Genomic DNA, 25,709 nt, shown 5'->3' on the forward strand with positions numbered 1-25,709 from the left:
TTTAAACTGATGCTACTGATCTCAGATCTAGGTGAGAAGGATGCCTTATTTGCTTTCATGGATGGGCTGAAGCCATGGGTGAAGCATGAGCTATAAAGGAGAGGAGTTCATGACTTGGCTAAAGTTATGACTACTGCTGAGGCCTTGATAGAGTTCAAGCCTCTGAACAAGTTCGAGTCTACCAAGCCCAAGGGTAAGGGCAGGGATGATAGGGACCGAAAGAAGCAGTCCAAGGGGAAGGACCGTGATCGAGAGTCCAAGGATGGAGATCGAGACCGTTCAACCAAGAATGGCAAAAGGAAGCCACCAGTAGGCAAGTGGAAAGCAAAGGGGGATCGAGAGCCACTAGCATGCTACCTATGTGGAGGGAGCCACATAGCGTGCAATTACCCGCAGAAGGGTAAGCTGGCTGCTGTAGACAAGGAGTCTGACGAGGAGCCAGAGTCAGGGGCAGATGAAGCCAAAGAGCTTGATGTTTATGGATCTGATGGTTGTGGGTCAAAAGGTGAGCGCACTGGTGGACACAGGTGCCTCACATCTTTTTATTTCATGAGATAGAGCTCGAAAGCTCAGACTAAAGGTGTAGAAAGGGACTGGTACCATCTGCCATAACGTCTAGATTCAGGGATCTATCACTAGACATTGACTTAAGGGAGTAACCACCAATCTTTTTTATCTAGGTGCGATTGGCCACTTAAGGAATCTATCCTTTCAGGGAACACCTAAATTTAAGGGTCCCTAAAAGAATAGGTTCAGGTCTACTAACCAGAACAGAGTTCGAGAGTTCGATTATGTGTGAGGAAGGTTATAGCACCCTCACAACACCTATCAAAAGATGGTACCAGCTTAAATTTGTGTTATCCAAAAAGCCTTAAAATTTTACCAAGTAATTAATTGTTGGAAATTATTCTCAATTGACTCTAATACTTTTAGCAGAAAATTGAGAAAATTCCCTCACCTCAAGAGTATGCCAGAAAAACTACTGTTTCACTTGTAGAGGCTCCGTCATCGGATTATTTGAAGAAAAATCAAAATCAAAATCAAAATAGAAAGGAAGGAAATGATGATTGTTCTCGTGTAGGAAAAATTGATACTTTCAACTTTTTCTCAAAAATATTTTTTCGAAATTTATTTTTAAGGAAAATTGATACTTTCAAATTTCCCCAAAAATATTTTTGGAAGATTTATTTTCAAGGAAAATTGATACTTTCAACTTTTCCCCAAAAATATTTTTTGGAAATTTATTTTTAAGGAAAATTGATACTTTCAACTTTTCCTCAAAAACCTTTTTTTTAAAAATTTATTTTTAAGGAAAATTGATACTTTCAACTTTTCCTCAAAAATATTTCTTTTTGAAATTTTTTATTTTTTTGCAAAAAATAAAAATAAAAATAAAATAAAATAAAAATAAGAATAATACTCTTGAAAATAACTAACACAAAAAAATAATAAGTAAATAAATAAAATACCAAAAAAAAAGATTATCTTGACTTGAAGAATTCGATGCGGCTCCATTAAATTGTCCATAGCCTTCACCAATTTGACACGATCTCCTCCATTTTCCATGAAGGAAATAATGGCTTGAAGTGTTGCTGAACATAACCATATACTCCCATTTGGTTGCCATACATTTGTTGAGGATACATAGGAGCCATTTGCTGTGAAAGTATGTCCATATACTGTGCTTCCAGAACTGGTTGAGGATGAAAACCAGCAAACCAGTTTCCCTGAACAACCTCGTTATTAATTGCTGACAAATGATCAGTTGTGATTGGCTGAATGTACATACCCACCACCTGATCACCTCTCATATGTTGAGGTCCTTGAGGTTGGCCATGTGTTACACTAACTTGAGTAACCATTGACTGAGGATATTGATCACCCGTAACTGCGTTAGAGTCTACCGCCTATGCTTCCCAAAGTGGTGGTGGTAGCAAGCCACTTCTCTGAGCACCATAGACAGGTGAAGAGGGCTATTGTTGTAGAACCAATTGACCATTCCAGGCAGAACCTATGCCTTGAGCATATGACTGCTCATTCGAGGTGATCCCGTGTTTGGTGCAGCTCCAGTCGCATGAAAATTCTACTGCTGCTGAGTAGGTTGTCGTCTCTGGTCTTTAAAATTCCCATCAACAACCTTCGCTCCCATAAATGGACACCAACCGGTTCTTCTAAAAATCGACGAAGCTCCAACACTGTCACCTCTGCATGCCGCTACAGTTGCCCACCGTTGATGCTGAAAATTCACCATGAACCTCCCGTCGACCTACTCATCTCCTATTTATGGTCGGTTTCTCACCAACCATCCTCCAACAGCGTAGATCTAGAAAGGAATCTATGAACTTTCTTCACTGTTTTGGTTCCTTTTCACTGTCCGATCATTCTAGGTTTTGAGTACGTCAGTGGCCCCTTACTGCTCTTCATTTTTATTATTTTTGATCTCTCAAAGCTCAACGTTCGCTATGGTTTGTCCGCTTGAGAAGAACTCCATGAAGCTATTGCTTCATGCTTTGTTAGTACACGCTGCAAACATCATTCAATGCTAAACCTTGACATAGAAGTGACTCTTCTGCTGTTGAATTAACGAGGTGTACAACTCTTTGTTTGTAGGTATGGCACTGCTCCACTAGGTAACAATCACCTCCTGCCTAAGTCCCTCCTTGTTTCCAGGGTCTAATGCATTTAGCATTTCTGAAAGGACATCCATAATATCCCGCGCATTCTGAATTTCTGTCAAACTGAGGGTTGGAAACTCATGCACCGCAGAAGACTCAGCCGTCTCGTGCCGATCAGAATTGCAAATGTTTTGGGGATAAGAAGACAAATGTTGTGTTTGAGGAGGAGTAAGTACAGGTGCAGAACTCTCAGATCTTGGGGGAAATACTACCCTAGCGCGCAACAACTCTTGGTATGCAAACTGGGTGCAGACTCATCTTTTTTCTTTATTTTTTTCCCTCTCCTATTCGGATTCTTCTTCTCTCCTATTCGAATCCTTATCCTATCTTTTCTCCCCCTTTTCCAACTTGTATATTCATTATTGATATATAAATCCATGCTGATAGAGTTTCAATTCAACTCCAATTAGTCATCCAATGCTAAAGATTAGCCACTAATCATGCTTTCTGATCATCATCCACCTTAATCTCAATCTTTTTTCTTTTTTTTTTTTTAAAAATAATCAGATAATAAAAAAATGATAAATATGAAATAAAAAAATCTAAAATAAAAATGAATAAAAATCCCTGCAACTGAGCTTGGATTAGTCTCAATTGACAAAGAATCCCCGACAAAATAGGGTGTCTACACCATCAAAATGGTGAACTCCAACGAAGTTCCAGCCATTGGAGTAGCACGGGGAGTGGAGTTACAGCTTGAAGACTGGAAAGGCAAGGAGACCATTGAGGTAATACCCCTTGACGACTATGAGTTTGTGATTGGGTTGGATTTCCTTGTTCGGATTAACGCCCTCTTTGTGCCTTTTGTCGATTGTGTTTGCATCTTGGATGCACGGTGCCAATGCCTAGTGCCATTGAAGAGAGGGTTTAGAGTTAGGTCGCAGGTGGTGTCAGCCATCCAATTTGCCAAGGCAGTAAGCAGAAAAGAAGACACCTTCTTGACAGCCCTGAAATATGATGAGCCAAGGGAGAAAGAGACCGAGTCACCCTTAGAGGTGCTAAAGGTGCTGAAGACCTTTAGTGATGTGATGCTCGGAAAGCTACCTAGCAAGCTACCACCTAAGAGGGAGGTGGACCATAAGATCGAGCTGGTGTCCGAGGCCAAGCCACCAGCTAGAGCCCCTTACCGAATGTCTCCACCAGAGTTGGAGGAGTTGAGGAAGCAGCTCAAAAAGTTAGTTGATGCTGGCTTTATCAGGCCATCGAAGGCACCCTATGATGCACTGGTTCTATTTCAGTGCAAGCATGATGGGTCATTGCGACTGTGCATAGACTACCGGGCTTTGAACAAGCTGACCATCAAGAACAAGTACCCTATCCCACTCATTGTGGACTTGTTCGATCAACTTGGGAGCGCAAGGTGGTTCACCAAGCTGGATTTGAGGTCATGCTACTATCAAGTCAGGATCGCGGAGGGAGATGAGCCAAAGATAGCATGTGTCACTCGGTATGGTTTGTATGAGTTCTTGGTGATGCCTTTCGAACTCACGAATGCCCCAGCAACATTCTGCACCCTTATGAACAAGGTACTTCAGTCATTCCTTGATCGGTTTGTTATGGCTTATTTGGATGACATTGTGATCTATAGCCAGACTTTGGGAGAGCATGTAGACCACTTGAGACAGGTGTTCGAGGTGTTGCAGGCACACAAGCTGTTTGTCAAGAGGGAAAAGTGCTCATTATCCCATTCCTTGGCCACATAGTGGGAAGTGGAGGATACGCATAGATAAAGGCAAGATACACGCCATCCTAGAGTGGCAACCGCCAGCCAAGGTCACTGAGTTGAGATCGTTCCTTGGGCTGGTCAACTACTACAGGCGCTTCATCAAAGGTCACTCAGCAATAGCCATGCCATTGACTGACTTGCTCAAGAAAGGGAAAGCGTGGGAGTGGAACGCAGGGTGCCAGGAAGCCTTTTATAGGTTGAAGCGGGCTGTGATCAAGGAGCTAGTCTTGGCCTTGTCAGACCATGCCAAGCCGTATGAGGTGCATACAGATGCATCAGACTTTGCCATAGGGGGTGTGTTGATGTAGGAGGGATGTCCAGTCGCATTCGAGAGTAGGAAGTTGAACGAGACTGAGTGCAAGTACACGATCCAAGAGAAAGAGATGACTGCAGTGGTGCACTGCTTGCGCACTTGGTGCCATTACCTGTTGGGGTCGAGGTTCATGGTTAGGATAGACAATGTGGCGACCAGCTACTTCCAGACGCAGAAGAAGCTATCCCTCAAGCAGGCGAGATGGTAAGATTTTCTTACGAAATTTGATTTCCAGATGGAGTACAAGCCGGGGTGGGCGAACCTAGTGGTAGACGCCCAGAGCAGGAAGGCTAACCTTGCTGCCATTAGCCAACCAGAGGGGTCACTGGTGTCGTGCATCAAAGAGGGACTTGCGCATGATCCTACAACCAAGGCTTTGATGGAGTACACCCAGTAAGGTAAGAATAGGCAGTTTTGGTTATAGGATGGCTTGCTGTATACCAAGGGTAGTAGACTATTTGTGCCGTAGCACGAGAAGCTCCACAAGGAAGTTTTGCAAGAATGCCATGATTTAAGGTGGGCTGGACACCCCGGAGTGAGCTGTACCTTGGCACTGATCGAGGACCGATACTACTGGCCGCACATGAGGGATGATGTGGAGGCCTATGTGAAGACTTGTCTTGTGTGCCAACAGGACAAGGTGGAGCTCAAGAAACCAGGCGGTTTCTTGGAGCCATTGCCAGTGCCAGCGTGACCATGGAAGAGTGTTTCTCTGGACTTTATAGTCGGTCTACCCAAAGCAGAAGGGTTCAGAAGCATCATGGTAGTGGTGGACAGGTTTTCCAAGTACGAAATCTTCATTCCAGCAACCAAGGAGTGCCCAGTCGAAGAGGCAGCTCAATTGTTCCTGAAGAACATGGTTAAGTACTGGGGAGTGCCGATGACCATTGTTAGTAATCGGGACAGGTGTTTCACGGGCAAGTTCTGGACTGAGTTGCTCAAGCTGTTAGGGTCAGACTTAAACTTTTCCACCAGCATGCATCCGCAGACCGACGGGCAGACAAAACAAGTGAATGGACTATTGGAGGTCTACCTCAGGCACTATGTGAGTGCCACACAAAGGGACTGGCCAAAGCTGCTAGATATTGCGCAGTTTTCCTACAACTTGCAAAGGAACGAGGCAACGAACCAGAGCCCATTAAAGGTTGTGACAGGGCAACAACCACTAACACCCAATTCAATTACTACAGGTTATACAGGGCCTAATCCAGCATCATACAAGTTTGCCAAGGCATGGCAGGAGCAAACTGACATGGCCAGAGTTTGTCTACACAAGGCGGCCAAGAGGTCGAAGAAGTGGACAGACCAAAATAGGTGGGACGTGCAGTTCCAAGTTAGAGACTTAGTGTTGGTGAAGCTGCATCCCATTGTGCGCCATAGGAGGCTACACAAAGGCCTAGTTTAGAGGTATGAGGGATTTTTTCGAGTAGTCAAGAGGGTAGGCAAGGTTGCCTACAAGCTGGATTTACCACCCAAGCTGAGGGTATACCCGATGTTCCATGTGAGCATGCTCAGGCCATTCCATGAGGATGAGGGAGATCCAGGATGGGCAGAGTCAAAGCGTGTGACATTGGGAGCAAGGGCCTCATATGAGAAGGAGGTCCAGAGCATCATAGCTGATCAAGAGGTGAGATAGAAGAACTATCAGCCAAGACAAGAGTACTTGGTGCACTGGAAGGGACTTCCAAACAGTGAGGTGAGCTGGGAACTAGCAGATGACTTATGGCAGTTCGGGGACCAAAATAGGTAGTATCATGTAGAAGACATAATAAGGGCATTGTGCAATCAAGTAGGGGAGAATGTCACACCCTGGACGGGTGCGCCAGGCACATCAGGCGCACCAACAGGTGAGCCAGAGGTTGAGGCCCGTAGACCAAGCATGCTGGTGGGTATCTGCGCGCAAGGCCTAGCAAACGAGTTCAGAAGGCCCGCCCAACTTGCAGGCCAGCCCGTGAGACCAAGGCTTGGCATACAAGCTACTCGCACCACATCCAAAAGGGCCCAAGGTGCTGGACACGCAAGAGAAGCTTCTGGAAGTAGGCAGCATCAGCAGCAGCATCCTGGTAGATTTGGTTGACCTTGAAAATCAGGAGTTAGCATCCTGATTGATTGTAATCTGTATAATCCCATGATTTTAGCCTTTATTCTAAGGATATTGCCATTAAGTGTAAGCTGGAGCCTCAACTATAAATATAGGGCTGCTCCTCCCTCATTTGTACACTATCAAACACTTCCACTTCAGTGAATACAAGAGCATTTCCAGAATTCTACCTTCTTATCCTGTTTCTCTTTAACTTGCGTAATCAGCCGTTCCCGTTGTTCTAGTGCCCATACACTTGTGTTTTAGGCTGACTTAGCCATAAAGGAGGAGATTCCAAGCCTAAGGTCGCACGGTTTCTGAGTCTAAGTTTGGAGCCCGTGACACAAGTACCAGCACCCATCGCACATCATGTGCGCACACCCCCCGGCCCCCCCAATCGCTAGAACCCCCAATGCTGCTGGTTAGGCTCTCCAGCGATGGTGCCCCGGGTGAAAAAAATGTGGCACCAGCACATGCCTAAGTCCAGCATGTTCACCATGGCTCAAAATCTGAGACTGGGAATGAACTCCGTAGGCTTAGACATGGAATGAACTCCGTATGCCTAAGCCAACCCACGAAACGAGCGTGCGGGCGTTCAGCCGACCAAAAAGGTAGAATGCGCAAGCCGGGAATCAACCTGGTCCCTCTTGACGTGCTATCGATCTTGTTGCCGTAACCCTCAGTTCAGTCCGATCTTAGATTGGGAACGAACCCCGTATGCATAAGTCAACCCACGAAACAAGCGTTCCAGCACTGAGCCGGATGAAGAGGGATAATGCGCAAGCCGAAGATCGGCTCGGTCCCCCTCTGCATGCTGTCAGTCCCGTTGCCACAACCCTCGGTCCGGTTGGGGCTTAGACATGGAATGAACTCCCTATGCCTAAGCCAATCAATGAAACAGGCGTGCGGGCGCTCAACCGGCCAGAGAGGCAGAATACGCAAGCCGGGGATAAGCCCGGTCCTCCCTGCGTGCTGTCGATCCTACTGTCGCAACCCTCAGACTGATCTGATCTTAGACTGGGAATGAACTCTGTATGCTTAGACTGGGGATGAACTCCGTATGCCTAAGTCAACCCACGAAATGAGCGTGCGGGGGCTAGCCGGTCGGAGAGGCCGGCCGGAGAGGCATAATGCGCAGCTGAGGATCAACCAAGTCCCCCTCTGCGTGTTGTCGATCCCGCTACCAGTCCTGCTGCCACAACCCTCGATTCGGCTGGGGCTTAGACATGGAATGAACTCCGTATGCCTAAGCCAACCCGCGAAACGAGCGTGCGTACGCTCAGCTGGTCGGAGAGGCAGAATGCGTAAACCAGGGATCGACTCGATCCCCCCTGCGTGTTACTGATCCTGCTGTTGGTCCTACTGCTGTAACCCTCGGTCCGATCCGATCTTAGATTGGGAATGAACTCGTATGCTTAGACATGGAATCAACTCTGTATGCCCCACGAAATGAGCGTGCGGGCGTTCAGCCGATCGGAGAGGCATAATGCGCAAGTCGAGGATCGACCCAGTCCCGCCCTGTGTGCTGTCGATCCTACTGTCGTAACCCTCGGTCTGATCCAATCTTAGACTAGGAATGAACTCCGTATGCCTAAGTCAACCCATGAAACGAGTGTACGGGTGCTGAGTCAACTGGAGAGGCATAATACGCAAGCCGAGGATCGGCCTGGTCCCCCTCTGCGTGCTGTCGGTCCCCTGCCAGAACCCTCGGTCTGGCTCGGGTTTAGACATGGAATGCACTCCCTATGCCTAAGCCAACCCACGAAACGGGCGTGCTGGCACTCAGCCGGCCGGAGAGGCGGAATGCGCAAGCCGGGGATCGGCTCGATCCCCCTTACATGCTGTCGATCCTACTGCCGTAACCCTTGGTCCGATCCAATCGTAGACTGGGAATGAACTCCATATGCTTAGACATGGAATGAACTCCGTATGCCTAAGCCACCCACGAAACGAGCGTAAGGGCGCTCAGCCAGCCGAAAAGGTAGAATGCGCAAGCCGGGGATCGGCCCGGTCCCCCTTTGCGCGCTGTCAGTCTCGCTGCCACAACCCTTGGTCCAGCTGGGGCTTAGACTTGGAATGAACTCCCTATGCCTAAGCCAATCAATGAAACGGGTGTGCAGGCGGGCTGTCGGCCAGAGAGGCAGGATGCGTAAACCAGGGATCGGCTCGGTCTCGCCTACGTGCTGTCGATCCTGCTGCTGCAACCCTCGGTCCGATCCGATCTTAGATTGGGAATGAACTCCGTATGCTCAGACTGGGGATGAACTCCGTATACCTAAGTCAACCCACGAAATGAGCGTACGGGCGCTCAACCGACCAGAGAGGCAGGATGCGTAAGCCTCGGATCGAATGGGTAGTAGGTGGGTTCAAGCACATCTTTATATTTTTGCCTTGCCAATGCCATTTTTATGGCTTGTAAATTCATACAATGGTCCCCTAAGCCTTCATGTGATGTTTCGTGGCAAGACGACCCATTTTTTATTTTTCACGATTTTCAAAACTTTTTGCAGTTTGAGATTTTTTAAAATTTTTTTAGAAAGAGTTTTATCCCCAAAATTGGTAGAGGTGATCCTTTTATTTTTCTTGGCATGCACAAAAATATTCAGCTAAAAACTCGAAGTGGAGAAGATTTTGTGACCGTTTGAAAAAAGTGTCCCCATTTCAAACAAATTAATGGCTACTGGCAGCAAACCTATAAAATCTCAAATGCTCTTTAAGAGGGTGTGAGTTCTTGAGGTCTGATGAGGGATAGGGGGCCAACATAAGGGTCAAGTACCAGCACCCATCACAGATCATGTGCGCACACCCCCCGGTCCCCCAATCATCAAAGCCCCCAATGCCGTCGATTAGATTCTCCGACGCTACTCCGGCGATGGTTCCCCATGTGAAAAACATGCAGCACCAGCACATGCCCGACCCAAACATGTGCACCGTGGCTTAAAATCTTAGACTGGGAATGAACTCCGTATGCCTAAGCCAACCCACGAAATGAGCGTACGGGCACTCAGCTAGTCAGAGAGGCAGAATGCGCTAGCCGGGGATCGACCCGGTCCCCCCTACATGCTGTCGATCTTGCTACCGTAACCCTCGGTCCAGTCTGATCTTAGACTGGGAATGAACTTCGTATGCATAAGTCAACCCACGAAACGAGCGTGCGGGCACTGAGCCGACCGTAGCGGCATAATGCGTAAGCCGGGATCAGCCCAATCCCCCTTTGCGTGTTGTCGGTCCCACTACCACAACCCTCGGTTCGGCTGGGGCTTAGACATGGAATGAACTCCCTATGCCTAAGCCAACCCATGAAACGGGCGTGCGGTCACTTAGCCGACTGGAGAGGCAGAATGCGTAAGCCGAGGATTGGCCTGGTCCCCCCTACGTACTGCCGATCCTATTATCGCAACCCTCGATCCGGTCTGATCTTAGACTGGGAATGAACTCCGTATGCTTAGACTGGGGATGAACTCTGTATGCCTAAGTCCACCCATGAAACATGCGTGCGGGCGCTCAGTCGATCGGAGAGGCATAATGCGTAAGTCGAGGATCAGCCCGATCCTCTTCTGAGTGCTGTTGATCCCGCTGCCAGTCCTGCTGTCGCAACCCTTGGTCTGACTAGGGCTTAGACATGGAATGAACTCTGTATGCTTAGGCCAGCCCACGAAACAAGCGTGCAGGCACTCAGCTAGCTGGAGAGGTAGAATTCACAAGTCAGGGATCAGCTCGGTCCCTCCTGCGTACTGTTGATCTTGCTACTGGTCTTACTACCACAACCCTTGGTCCGATCTGATCTTAGATTGGGAATGAACTCCGCATGCCTAAGCCAACCCATGAAATAATCGTGCGAGCGCTCAGCCGATCGGAGAGGCAGAATGCGCAAGCCAGGGATCAGCTTGGTCCCGCCTACCGTAACCCTTGGTCCGGTCCGATCTTAGACTTGGAATGAACTCCGTATGCCTAAGTCAACCCACGAAATAAGCGTACGGGCACTAAGCCGACCAGAGAGGCATAGACAAGGAATGAACTCCCTATGCCTAAGCGAACCCACGAAACGGGTGTGCAGGCGCTCAGCCAACCGGAGATGCAGAATGCGCAAGCCGGGGATCGATCTGGTCCCCCCCTACGTGCTACCGATCCTGCTATTGCAACACTCGGTCCAACCCAATCTTAGACTGGGAATAAACTTTGTATGCTTAGACTGGGGATGAACTTTGTATGCCTAAGTCAACCCACAATTCGAGCGTGCGGGCGCTCACTCGACCAAAGAGGTAGGATGCGCAAGCCGGGGATCAAATGGGTGGTAGGCGGGTTCAAGCACATCTTCATATTTTTGCCATGCCAATGCCATTTTTATGGCTTGTAAATTCATACAATGGTCCCCTAAACCTTCATGTGAAGTTTTGTGGCAAGACGACCCGTTTTCTATTTTTCATAATTTTCAAAACTTTTTACGGTTCAAGATTTTTTTAAAATTTTTTAGAAAGAGTTTTGTCCCCAAATTTGGTAGAGACGATCCCTGTATTTTTGTTGGCATGCAAAAAAAAATTCAGCTAAAAACTCGAAGTGGAGAAGATTTTGTGAGCATTTGAAAAAAGTGTCCCCATTTCAGACACTTTAATGGCTACTAGCAGCAAACCTATAAAATCTTAAATGCTTTTTAAGGGGGTGTGAGTTCTTGAGGTCTGATGAGGGATAGGGGGCCAACATAAGGGTCAAGTACCAGCACCCATCACAGATCATGTACCCCCAATGCCGCCAGTTAGGCTCTCCGATGATGCATGATCCTACTGCCGTAACCCTCGGTCCGATCTGATCTTAGATTGGGAATTAACTCCATGTGCTTAGACTGGGGATGAACTCCTTATGCCTAAGTCAACCCACGAAACGAGCGTGCGGGTGCTCAACCGGCTAGAAAGGCAGGATGCACAAGCCGAGGATCGAACAGATGGTAGGTGTGTTCAAGCACATCTTCTTATTTTTGCCATGCCAATGCCATTTTTATGGCTTGTAAATTCATACAATGGTCCCCTAAGAGTTCATGTGAAGTTTCATGGCAAGACGACCCGTTTTCTATTTTTCACGATTTTTAAAACTTTTTACGGTTCAAGATTTTTTTAAATTTTTTTAGAAAGAGTTTTGTCCCCAAATTTGGTAGAGGTGATCCTTGTATTTTTGTTGGATGCACAAAAAAATTCAGCTAAAAAATCAAAGTGGAGAAGATTTTGTGACCGTTCTAAAAATGTGTCCCCATTTCAGCCAATTTAATGGCTACTAGCAGCAAACCTATAAAATCTCAAATCATCTTTAAGGGGGTGTAAGTTCTCGAGGTTTGATGATGGATAGGGGGCCAATATAAGGGCCAAGTACCAGCTCCCATCACACATCATGTACGCACACCCCCCGACCCCCCCAATGGCCAGAACCCCCAATACCGTCGGTTAGGCTCTCCGGTGATGCTCCGACGATGGTGCCTCGGGCAAAAAAAATACGGCAACAGCACATGCCCGAGCCGAGCATGTGCACCATGGCTCAAAATCATAGACTGGGAATGAACTCCGTATGCTTAGACATGGAATGAACTCCGTATGCTTAGACATGGAATGAACTCCGTATGCCTAAGCCAACCCACGAAATGAGCGTACGGGTGCTCAGCCAACCGGAGAGGCAGAATGCGCAAGTCGGGGATCGGTCCGGTCCCCCCCTGCGTGCTATCGATCCAACTGCTGCAGCCCTCAGTCCGGTCGGATATTAGACTAGGAATGAACTCCGTATGCCTAAGTCAACCCATGAGATGAGTGTGCAGGAGCTGAACCGATCCGAGAGGCATAATGCACAAGCTGGGGATCGACCCAGTCCCCCTCTACGTGCTGCCGGTCCCACTGCCACAAGCCTCGGTCTGGCTGGCGCTTAGACATGGAATGAACTCCCTATGCCTAAGCCAACCCATGAAACGGGTGTATGGGCACTCAGCCGATCGAAGAGGCAAAATGCACAAGCCAGGGATCGACCCGATCCCCTCTTGCATGCTATCGATCTTGCTACTGCAACCCTCAATCCGATCCAATCTTAGACTAGGAATGAACTCCATATGCATAAGTCAACCCACGAAATGAGTGTGTAGGGGCTGAGCCAGTCGAAGAGGCATAATGCGCAAGTCGAGGATCGACCCGGTCCCCCTCTGCGTGCTGCCGGTACCGGTGCCACAACCCTCGGTCCGACTGGGGCTTAGACTTGGAATGAACTCCCTATACCTAAGCCAACCCACGAAACGGGCGTACGGTCACTCAGTCGGCCAGAGAGGCAGAATGCGTAAGTCGGGGATCGGCCCGATCCCCCCTGCGTGCTACCGATACTGCTACTGCAACCCTTGGTCCAGTCTGATCTTAGACTGAGAATGAACTCCTTATGCTTAGACTGGGATGAACTCCGTATGCCTAAGTCAACCCACGAAACGAGCATGTGGGCGCTCAGCCGACCAGAGAGGCAGGATGCGCAAGCCGGCGATCGAACGGGTGGTAGGTGGGTTCAAGCACATCTTCATATTTCTGCAATGCCAATGCCATTTTTATGGTGTGTAAATTCATACAATGGTCCCCTAAGCTTTCATGTGAAGTTTCGTGGCAAGACGACCCGTTTTCTATTTTTCACAATTTTTGAAACTTTTTACGGTTCGAGATTTTTTAAAATTTTTTTAGAAAGAGTTTTGTCCCCAAAAATTTAGAGGTGATCCCTGTATTTTTGTTGGCATGCACAAAACAATTCAGCTAAAAACTCGAAGTGGACAAGATTTTGTGATCGTTTGAAAAAAGTGTCCCTATTTTAGACACTTTAATGGCTACTGGTAGCAAACCTATAACATCTCAAATGCTCTTTAAGGGGGTGTGAGTTCTCGAGGTTTGATGAGGGATAGGGCTAATATAAGGGCCAAGTACCAGCACCCATCGCACATCATCTGCGTACACCCCCCGGCCCCCCAATCGTCGGAACCCCCAATGCCGTCGGTTAGGCTCTCCGATGATGCATGATCCTGCTGCCGTAACCCTCAGTCTGGTCTGACCTTAGATTTTGAATGAACTCCATATGCTTAGACTGGGGATGAACTCCGTATGCCTAAGTCAACCCACGAAACGAGCGTGTGGGCGCTCAACCGACCAAAGAGGCAGGATGCGCAAGCCGAGGATCGAACGGATGGTAGGTGTGTTCAAGCACAACTTCTTATTTTTGCCATGCCAATGCCATTTTATGGCTTGTAAATTCATACAATGGTCCCCTAAGCCTTCATGTGAAGTTTCGTGGCAAGACGACCCGTTTCTATTTTTCACGATTTTCAAAACTTTTTGCGGTTCCAGATTGTTTTAAATTTTTTAGAAAGCGTTTTGTCCCAAATTTTGGTAGAGGCGATCCTTGTATTTTTGTTGGCATGCACAAAAAAATTAAGCTAAAAACTCGAAGTGGAGAAGATTTTGTGACCGTTTGAAAAAGTGTCCCCATTTCAGACACTTTAATGGCTATTGGCAGCAAACCTATAAAATCTCAAATGCTCTTTAAGGGGGTGTGAGTTCTCGAGGTTTGATGAGGGATAGGGGCCAATATAAGGGCCAAGTACCAGCACCCATCACACATTATGTCCGCACACCCCCCCATCCCCCCCAATCGTCGGAACCCCCAATGCCGCCGGTTAGGCTCTCCGACGATGCTCCGACGATGGTACCCCGGGCGAAAAAAATGCGGCACCAGCACATGCTCGAGCCCAGCATGTGCACCGTGGCTTGAAATATTAGATTGGGAATGAACTCCATATGCTTCGACTTGGAATGAACTTCGTTTGCCTAAGCCAACCCACAAAACGAGCGTGCTGGCGCTTAGCCAGCCGGAGAGGCAGAATGCGCAAGTCGGGGATCGATGTGGTCCCCCTCTGTGTGCTGTCGATCCCGCTGCCACAACCCTTAGTCTGATTGGGGCTTAGACATGGAATGAACTCCCTATGCCTAAGCCAACCCATGAAATGGTCGTGCAGGTGCTCAACCGGTTGGAGAGGCAGAATTCGCAAGCCGAGGATCAGTTCGGTCCCCTTACGTGCTACCGATCCTACTGTCGCAACCCTCGGTCCAGTCCGATCTTAGACTAGGAATGAACTCCGTATGCTTAGACTATGGATGAACTCCGTATGCCTAAGTCAACCCATGAAACGAGCATGCGGGCGCTCAGCTGACCGGAGAGGCATAATGCGCAAGCCAGGAATTAGCCTGGTCCCCCTCTGCATGCTGCCGATCCCAGTGCCGGTCCTGCTACCACAACCCTCTGTCCAGCTAGGGCTTAGACAAGGAATGAACTCTGTATGCCTAAGCCAACCCACGAAATGAGCGTACAGGCACTCAGCCGGTCGAAGAGGCAGAATGCGTAAGTCGGGGATCGGCCCGATCCCCCCCTGCGTGCTGTCGATCCTGCTACCACAACCCTCGGTCTGGTCTGATCTTAGAGTGGGAATGAACTCCGTATGCATAAGTCAACCCATGAAATGAGCGTGCGGGCATTGAGCCGACCGAAGAGGCATAATATGCAAGCCAGGGATCGGCCCGGTCCCCCTCTGCGTGCTTCGATCCCGCTACCACAACCCTCGGTCTGACTGGGGCTTAGACATGGAATGAACTCCTTATGCCTAAGCCAACCCATGAACGGGCGTGCGGGTGCTTAGTCGGTCAGAGAGGCAGAATGCATAAGTCGGGGATCGATCCTGCTGTCGTAACTCTCGGTCCAGTCCGATCTTAGACTGGGAATGAACTCCATATGCTTAGACTGGGGATGAACTCCGTACGCCTAAGTCAAACCACAAAACGAGCGTGTGGGCGCTCAGCCGGATGGAGAGGCCAATCGAAGAGGCATAATGTGCAAGCCGGGGATCAACCCGATCCCCCACTACGTGCTGGCGATTCCGCTACCTCTCTTGCTGCCACATCCCTCGGTCCGACTGGGGCTTAGACATGGAATGAACTTCGTATGCCTAAGCCAACCCACGAAACGAGCGTGCGTGCACTTAGCCGACCGGACAGGCATAATGCACAAGCCGAGGTTCGACCCGGTCCCACCCTGCATGCTGTCGATCCTACTGCAGGTCTTGCTGTCGCAACCCTCGGTCTGGTCCGATCTTAGACTGGGAATGAACTCCGTATGCTTAGACATGGAATGAACTCTGTATGCCTAAGCCAACCCATGAAATGAGCGTGCGTACAGGCGCTCAGCCAATCGAAGAGGCAGAATGTGGAAGCCGGGGATCGGCCCGATCCACCCTGCGTGCTGTCGATTCTGCTGCCGCAACCCTCGGTCTAGTCCAATCTTAGATTGGGAATGAACTCCGTATGCCTAAGTCAACCCACGAAACGAGCGTGCGGGCACTGAGCCGACCGGAGAGGCATAATGCGCAAGCTGGGGATCAGCCCAGTCCCCCTCTGCGTGCTGCTGATCCCACTACCACAACCCTCGATCTGACTGGGGTTTAGGCATGGAATGAACTCCCTATGCCTAAGCCAACCCATGAAACGGGCGTGCGGACGCGCAGCTAGCCCGATCTCCCTACGTGCTGTCGATCATGCTGCCGTAACCCTGGGTCCGGTCCGATCTTAGACTAGGAATGAACTCCATATGCTTAGACTGGGGATGAACTCCGTACGCCTAAGTCAACCAACGAAATGAGCGTGCGGGCGCTCAGCCGACCAGAGAGGCAGGATGCGCAAGCTGGGGATCGAACGGGTGGTAGGTGGGTTCAAGCACATCATCATATTTCTGCCGTGCCAATGCCATTTTTATAGCTTGTAAATTCATACAATGGTCCCCTAAGCCTTCATGTGAAGTTTCGTGGCAAGACGACCCATTTTCTATTTTTCATAATTTTCAAAACTTTTTGCGGTTTGAGATTTTTTAAAATTTTTTTAGAAACAGTTTTGTCCCCAAATTTAGTAGAGGTGATCCTTGTACTTTGTTGGCATGCACAAAAAAATTCAGCTAAAAACTCGAAGTGGAGAAGATTTTGTGATCGTTTGAAAAAAGTGTCCCCATTTTAGACACTTTAACGGCTACTGGCAGCAAACCTATAAAATCTCAAATGCTTTTTAGGGGGGGTGTGAGTTCTCGAGCTTTGATGAGGGATAGGGGGCCAATATAAGGGCCAAGTACCAGCACCCATCGCACATCATGTGCGCACACCCCCCGGCCCCCTATCGTCGGAACCCCCAATGCCGTCGGTTAGGCTCTTCGGTGATGCTCTGACGATGCTCCGACGATGGTGCCCCAAGCGAAAAAAAATGGCACCAGCACGTGCCCGAGCCCAGCATGTGCACTGTGGCTCAAATCTTAGACTAGGAATGAACTCCGTATCCTTAGACATGGAATGAACTCCGTATGCCTAAGCCAACCCACGAAACGAGCGTACAGGCACCCAACCGACCGAAGAGGCAGAATGCGCAAGCCGGGGACCGGCTCGATCCCCCCTACGTGCTGTCGATCTTGCTATCGGAACCCTCGGTCCGATCTGATCTTAGATTAGGAATGAACTCCGTATGCCTAAGTCAACCCACGAAACGAGCGTATGGGCGCTGAGCCGGCCGGAGAGGCATAATGCGCAAGCCGGGGATTGACCCGATCCCTCTCTACGTGCTGCCGGTCCTGCTACCACAACCCTTGGTCTGGCTAGGGCTTAGACATGGAATGAACTCCCTATGCCTAAGTCAACCCACGAAACGAGCGTGTGAGCGCTGAGCCGGTCGGAGAGGCATAATGCGCAAGCCGGGGATCGACCCGGTCCCCTTCTGCGTGCTGCCGATCCCGCTACCACAGCCCTTGGCTCGGCTGGGGCTTGGACATGGAATGAACTCCCTATGCCTAAACCAACCAACGAAATGGGTGTGTGGGAGTGCAGCCAGTCAGAGAGGCAGAGTACGTAAGTCTGGGATCAGCCTGGTCCCCCCTGCGTGCTGCTGATCCTGCTGCCGCAACCCTCGATCCGGTCCAATCTTAGACTGGGAATGAACTCCGTATGCTTAGACTGGGGATGAACTCCATATGCCTAAGCCTACCTATGAAACGAGCGTGCGGGCGCTCAGCCGACCAAAGAGGCAGGATGCGCAAGCCGGGGATTGAACGGGTGGTAGGTGGGTTCAAGCACATCTTTATATTTTTTCCATGCCAATGCCATTTTTATGGCTTGTAAATTCATACAATGGTCCCCTAAGCCTTCATGTGAAGTTTCGTGGCAAGACGACCCGTTTTCTATTTTTCACAAATTTCAAAACGTTCTACGGTTCGAGATTTTTTAAAACTTTTTTAGAAAGAATTTTGTTCCCAAATTGGGTAGAGTTGATCCTTGTATTTTTGTTGGCATGCACAAAAAAATTCAGCTAAAAACTTGAAGTGGAGAAGATTTTGTGACCGTTTGAAAAAAGTGTCCCCATTTCAGACACTTTAATGGCTACTGGCAGCAAACCTATAAAATCTCAAATGCTCTTTAAGGGGGTGTGAGTTCTCGAGGTTTGATGAGGGATAGGGGACCAATATAAGGGCCAAGTACCAGCACCCATCGCACATCATGTGCGTACACCCCCCGGCCCCCCAATGGCCGGAACCCCCAATGCCGCCAGTTAGGCTCTCCGACGATGCTCCGACGATGGTGCCCTAGGCGAAAAAAATGCAGCACCAGCACATGCTCGAGCCCAGCATGTGTACTGTGGCTCAAAATCTTAGACTGGGAATGAACTCCGTATGCTTAGACATGGAATGAACTCCGTATGCCTAAGCCAACCCACGAAATGAGCCTGCGGGCGCTCAGCCGACCGGAGAGGCAGAATGCGCAAGCCGGGGATTGACCCGATCCCCCCTGTGTTCAGTCTATCCTACTACTGTAACTTTTGGTTCGGTCTGATCTTAGACTGGGATTTAACTCCGTATGCATAAATGAACCCACGAAATGAGCGTACAGGTGCTGAGCCGACCGAAGAGGCATAATGTGCAAGCCAGGGATCGACCCGCTCCCCCTCTGTGTGCTGCCGATCCCATTACCACAACCCTCGGTTTCACTGGGGCTTAGACATGGAATGAACTCCCTATGCCTAAGCCAACCCACGAAATGAGCGTCCGGGCGCTCAGCCGACCGGAGAGGCAGAATGCGCAAGCTGGGGACCGGTCTGGTCCCTCTTGCGTGCTGCCAATCTTGCTACCGCAACCCTCGATCCAGTTCGATCTTAGACTGGGAATGAACTCCATATGCTTAGACTGGGGATGAACTACGTATGCCTAAGTCAACGCATGAAATGAACGTACAGGCGCTCAACCGATCGAAGAGGCAGAATGCTCAAGCTAGGGATCGGCCCGTTCCCTCTCTGCGTGCTGTCGATTCCGTTGCCACAACCCTCGGTCTGGTTGGGGCTTACACATGGAATGAACTCTCTATGCCTAAGCCAACCCATGAAATGGATGTGCGGGTGCTCAGCCTACTGAAGAGGTAGAATGCGAAAGCCGAAGATCGGCTCGACCCCCCTTGCATGCTGCCGTAACCCTCGGTCCGGTTAGATCTTAGACTGGGAATGAACTCCGTATGCTTAGACTGGGGATGAACTTCGTATGCCTAATTCAACCCATAAAACAAGCGTGTGGGCCAGAGAGGCCGACCGAAGGGGCAGAATGTACAAGCCAGGGATTGGCCCGGTCCCCCCAGCGTGCTGTCGATCCTGCTGTTGGTCTTGCTGCCGCAACCCTCGGTCCGATCCGATCTTAGACTGGGAATGAACTCCATATGCTTAGACATGGAATGAACTCGGCATGCCTAAGCCAACCCACGAAATGAGCGTGCGGGCGCTCAACCGATCGAAGAGGCAGCATGTGAAACCCGGGGACCAACCCCGTCCCCCCTGCATGCTGTCGATCTTGCTGCCATCACCATCGGTCCGGTCCAATCTTAAACTGGGAATGAACTCCGTATGCCAAAGTCAACGCACGAAATGAGCATTTGGGCATGAAGCCTGCCGGAGAGGCATAATACGCAAGTCGAGGATCGGCCCGGTCCCCCTCTACGTGTTGCCGGTCCCGCTACCACAACCCTCGGTCTGGCTGGGCCTTAGACATGGAATAAACTCCCTATGCCTAAGCCAACCCACGAAACGGGCGTGCGGGCGCTGAGTCGACCGAAAAGGCATAATGCACAAGTCGAGGATCGGCTCGGTCCCCCTCTGCGTGCTGTCGGTTCCACTGCCACATCCCTCGATCTGATTAGGGCTTAGACATGGAATGAACTCCCTATGCCTAAGCCAACCCACGAAACGAGCGTGAGGGCATTCAGTCGGACGGAGAGGCAGAATGCGCAAGCTAGGGATCATCCCGATCCCTCTTGTGTGTTGCCGATCCTGCTGCCGTAACCCTCAGTCCAGTCTGATCTTAGACTGGGAATGAACTCCACATGCTTAGACTAGGATGAACTCCGTATGCCTAAGTCAAACCATGAAATGAGCGCACAGGCGCTCAGTCAACTGAAGAGGCAGAATGCGTAACACGGGGATCGGCCCAGTCCCCCTCTGTGTGCTGCCGGTCCCACTACCACAACCCTCGATCTGACTGAGGCTTAGACATGGAATGAACTCCCTATGCCTAATCCAACCCACGAAACGGACGTGCGGGCCCTCAGCCGACTGAAGAGGCAAAATGCACAAGTCGGGGATCGACCCAGTCCCCATGCGTGCTGCCGATCCTGCTGCCGCAACGCTCGGTCCAATTACATCTTAGACTAGAACGAACTCCATATGCTTAGATTGGGGATGCACTCCGTATGGCTAAGTCAACCCACGAAACAAGCGTGCGGGCACTCAGTCGGTCGAAGAGGCTGATCGGAAAGGCAAAATGTGCAAGCCGGGGATTGGCCCGGTCCCTCCCGCTTGCTGTCGATCCTGCTTTTGGTCGCATAAAAAAATTCAGCTAAAAAATCATAGTGTACAGGATTTTGTGACCATTTCAAAAAAGTGTCCCCATTTCAAACACTTTAATGGCTACTGGCAGCAAACCTGTAAAATCTCAAATGCTCTTTAAGGGGTGTGAGTTCTCGAGGTTTGATGAGGGATAGGGGACCAATATAAGGGCCAAGTACCAGCACCCATCGCATATCATGTGCATACACCCCCCGCCCCCCAATCGTCGGAACCCCAATGCCGTCGGTCAGGTTCTCCGGCGATGCTCCGACGATGGTGCCCCGGGCAAAAAAAATTTGGCACCAGCACATGCCCGAACCCAGCATGTGCACCTGCAACCCTCGGTCCGATCCGATCTTACACTAGGAATGAACTCCGTACGCTTAGACTGGGAATGAACTCCGTATGCCTAAGTCAACCCACGAAACGAGCGTGCGGGCGCTCAGTCGGCCAAAGGGGAAGGATACGCAAGCCGGGGATCGGTCGGGTCCCCCCTGTGTGCTACCAATCTTGCTACCACAACCCTCTATCCGGTCTGATCTTAGACTAGGAATGAACTCCGTATGCCTAAGCCAACCGACGAAACGAGCGGACGGGCGGGCATTATGCCGGCCAGATAAACGGGATGCGCAACCGTGGATTGATATGGTGGTAGGTGGGTTTAGGCACATCTTCATATTTTTGCTATGCCAATGCCATTTTTATGGCTTGTAAATTCATATGATGGTCCCTTAAGCCTTACTGTGAAGTTTCATGCCAAGATGACTCGTTTTCATGATTTTTGAAACTTTTTATGGTTCAAGATTTTTTTAAAATTTTTTCAGAAGGAGTTTTGGCCCCAAACTTGGTAGATGTGATCCTTGTATTTTTTTTGGCTTGCACAAAAAAATTCAGCTAAAAAATTGAAGTGTATAGGATTTTGTGACCATTTGAAAAAAGTGTCCCCATTTCAGACACTTTAATGTCTACTGGCAGCAAACTTGTAAAATCTCAAATGCTGTTTAAGGGGGTGTGAGTTCTTGAGGTTTGATGAGGGATAAGGGGCCAATATAAGGGCCAAGTACCAGCACCCATTGCACATATGTGCACACCTTCCAATCGCCGGAATCCCAATGCCGCTGTCAGGTTCTCCAGTGATGCTCCGACGATGGTGCCCCGGGCAAAAAAAAATATGGCACCAGCACATGCTCGAGCCCAGCATGTGCACTTGCAACCCTCGATCCGGTCCAATCTTACACTGGGAATGAACTCCGTACGCTTAGACTGGGAATGAACTCCGTATGCCTAAGTCAACCCATGAAATGAACGTGTGGGCGCTCAGTTGGCCAGAGGGGTAGGATGCGCAAGCCGGGGATCGACTGGGTCCCCCCGTGCGTGCTACCGATCTTGCTGCCACAACCCTCGGTTTGGTCCAATCTTAGACTAGGAATGAACTCTGTATGCCTAAGCCAACCGATAAAATGAGTGGGCGGGCGAGCACTATGCCGGCCAAAAAAGCGGGATGCGCAAGCCACGGATCGATAGGGTGGTAGGTAGGTTTAGGCTCATCTTCATATTTTTGCCATGCCAATGCCAGTTTTATGGCTTGTAAATTCATACAATGGTCCCTTAAGCCTTCATGGGAAGTTTCATGGTAAGACGACTCGTTTTCTATTTTTCACGATTTTTGAAACCTTTTACAATTCGGGATTTTTTAAAACTTTTTTCAGAAGGAGTTTTGGCCCCAAACTTGGTTGATGTGATCCTTGTATTTTTATTGGCTTGCCCAAAAAAATTCAGCTAAAAACTCGAAGTGTACAGGATTTTGTGACCATTCGAAAAAAGTATCCCCATTTCAGATACTTTAATGGCTACTGGCAGCAAACCTGTAAAATCTCAAATGCTCTTTAAGCGGGTGTGACTTCTCGAGGTTTGATGAGGGATAGGGGGCCAAAATAAGGGCCAAGTACCAGCACCCATGACACATCATTTTCGCACACCCCCCGCCCCCCAATCGTCGGAACCCCAATGCCGTCGGTCAGGTTCTCCAGCGATGCTCCGACGATGGTGCCTCAGGCGAAAAAAATGTGGCACCAGCACATGCTTGAGCCCGACATGTGCACCCGTAACCCTCGATCCGATTCGATCTTACATTGGGAATGAACTCCGTATGCGTAAAACAACCAACGGAACAAGCGTACGGGCGCTCAGCCAGCCAAAGGGGCAGGATGCACAAGTTGGGAATCGGTCGGGTCCCCCCTGCGTGTTGTCGATCTTACCGCTGGCCAGAGAAACGGGATGCACAAGCCGTGGATCGATAGGGTGGTAGGTGGGTTTAGGCACATCTTCATATTTCTGTCATGCCAATGCCATTTTTATGGCTTGTAAATTCATACAATGGTCCCTTAAGCCTTCATGTGAAGTTTCACGGCAACACGACTCGTTTTCTATTTTTCATGATTTTTGAAACTTTTTACGGTTCGAGATTTTTTTAAAATTTTTTCAAAAGGAGTTTTGGCCCCAAACTTGGTAGACGTGATCCTTGTATTTTTTATGGCATGCATAAAAAAATTAAGCTAAAAACTCGTAGTGTACAGGATTTTATGACCATTTGAAAAAAGTGTCCCTATTTTAGACACTTTAATGGCTACTGGCAGCAAACTTGTAAAATCTGAAATGCTCTTTAAGGGGGTGTGAGTTCTCGAGGTTTGATGAAGGATAGGGGCCCAATATAAGGGCCAAGTAGCAGCACCCATCACAGATCATGTGCGCACACCCCCTGGCCCCCAATCGTCGGAACACCAATGTCGCCGGTCAGGTTCTCCGATGATGCTTCCATGATGGTGCCTCGAGTGAAAAAAAATGCGGCACCAGCACATGCCCGAGCCTAGCATGTGCACCCGTAACCATCGGTCCAGTCCGATCTTACATTGGGAATGAACTCCGTATGCTTAGACTGGGATTAATCTCCGTATGCCTAAGTCAACCCACGAAACGAGCGTACGGGTGCTCAGTCGGCCAGAGGGGCAGGATGAGCAAGTCGGGGATCGATCGGATCCCCCCCTACGTGCTGTCGATCCTGCTACTATAACCCTCAGTCTGGTCTAATCTTAGACTGGGAATGAACTCCGTATGCCTAAGCCAATTGACAAAATGAGTGGATGGGCGGGCACTACGTCGGCCAGAGAGGCAAGATGCGCAAGCTATGGATCGATAGGGTGGTAGGTGGGTTTAGGCACATCTTCATATTACTGCCTTGCCATTGCCATTTTTATGGCTTGTAAATTCATACAATGGTCTCTTAAGCCTTCATGTGAAGTTTCATGGCAAGACGACTCGTTTTCTATTTTTCATGATTTTTGAAACTTTTTACGGTTTGAGATTTTTTTAAAATTTTTTCAGAAGGTGTTTTGGTCCCAAACTTGGTAGACATGATCCTTGTATTTTTCTTGGCATCCATAAAAAAAAATTCAGCTAAAAACATGAAGTGTACAGGATTTTGCGACCATTTGAAAAAAGTGTCCCCATTTCAGACACTTTAATGGCTACTGGCAGCAAACCTGTAAAATCTCAAACACACTTTAAGGGGGTGTGAGTTTTCAAGGTTTGATTGGGGATAGGGGCCAATATAAGGGCCAAGTACCAGCACCCATCGCACATCATGTGTGCACACCCCCCACACCCCCCAATCGTCGGAACTCAAATGCCGCCGGTCAGGTTCTCTGACGTTGCTTCGGGGATGGTGCCGCGAGCGAAAAAAAATGCGGCACTAGCACATGCTCGAGCCCAGCATGTGCACCTGCAACCCTCGGTCCGGTCTGATCTTACACTGGGAATGAACTCTATATGCTTAGATTGGGAATGAACTCCGTATGCCTAAGTCAACCCACGAAACAAGCGTGCGGGCACTAAGCTAGCTAGAGGGGCAGGATACGCAAGCTGGGGTTCGGCCGGGGCCTCCCTGTGTGCTGCGGATCCTGCTATCGCAACCCTTGGTCTGGTCCAATCTTAGACTAGGAATGAACTCCGTATGCCTAAGCCAACTGACGAAACGAGCGGGCGGGCGGGCACTATGCCGGCTAGAGAGGCGGGATACGCAAGCCGCGGATCGATAGGGTGGTAGGTGGGTTTAGGCACATCTTCATACTTCTACCATGCCAATGCCATTTTTATGGCTTGTAAATTCATACAATGGTCGCTTAAGCCTTCATGTGAAGTTTCATGGCAACACGACTCGTTTTCTATTTCACACAATTTTTGAAACTTTTTACGGTTCAAGATTTTTTTAAAATTTTTTCAGAAGGATTTTTGACCCCAAACTTGGTAGACATGATCCTTGTATTTTTGTTGGCATGCAAAAAAAAAATCAGCTAAAAACTCGAAGTGTACATGATTTTGTGGCCATTTGAAAAAAGTGTCCCCATTTCAAACACTTTAATGGCTACTGGCAACAAACCTGTAAAATCTCAAATGCTCCTTAAGGGGGTGTGAGTTCTCGAGGTTTGATGAGGGATAGGGGGCCAATATAAGGGCCAAGTACCAGCACCCATTGCACATCATGTGCGCACACCCCCTGCCCCCTAGTGGTCGGAACCCCAACGCCGTCGGTCAGGTTCTTTGGCGATGCTCCGACGATGGTGCCCCGGGTGAAAAAAAATGTGACACCAGCACATGCTCGGGCCCAGCATGCAGACCCACAACCCTCGTTCCAGTCCGATCTTACACTGGGAATGAACTCCGCATGCTTAGACTGGGAATGAACTCCGTATGCCTAAGTCAACCCATGAAATGAGCGTGCGGGTGCTCAGCCGACCAGAGGGGCAGGATGCCCAAGCCGAGGATCGGATGGGTCCCCCCTGTGTGCTGTCGATCCTGCTACCGCAACCCTTGGTCTGATCCGATCTTAGACTGGGAATGAACTACGTATGCCTAAGCCAACCGATGAAACGAGCGGGCGGGCGGGCACTACGTCGGCCAGGGAGGTGGGATGTGCAAGCCG

The 25,709-nt window shown here is 49.4% G+C and overlaps 1 pseudogene; it reads right to left on the reverse strand.

The window, feature by feature from the left end:
* Positions 1-2,247: 2,247 nt before the first annotated feature.
* Positions 2,248-25,709, reverse strand: part of LOC149517446 (TOM1-like protein 9) — a 29,165-nt pseudogene continuing 5,703 nt past the window's right edge.

Source organism: Durio zibethinus, chromosome 8 (genome assembly GCF_047325235.1).
Source record: "Durio zibethinus cultivar Kanyao isolate XHJ-2024 chromosome 8, ASM4732523v1, whole genome shotgun sequence".
NCBI classification, from domain to species: Eukaryota; Viridiplantae; Streptophyta; class Magnoliopsida; order Malvales; family Malvaceae; genus Durio; species Durio zibethinus.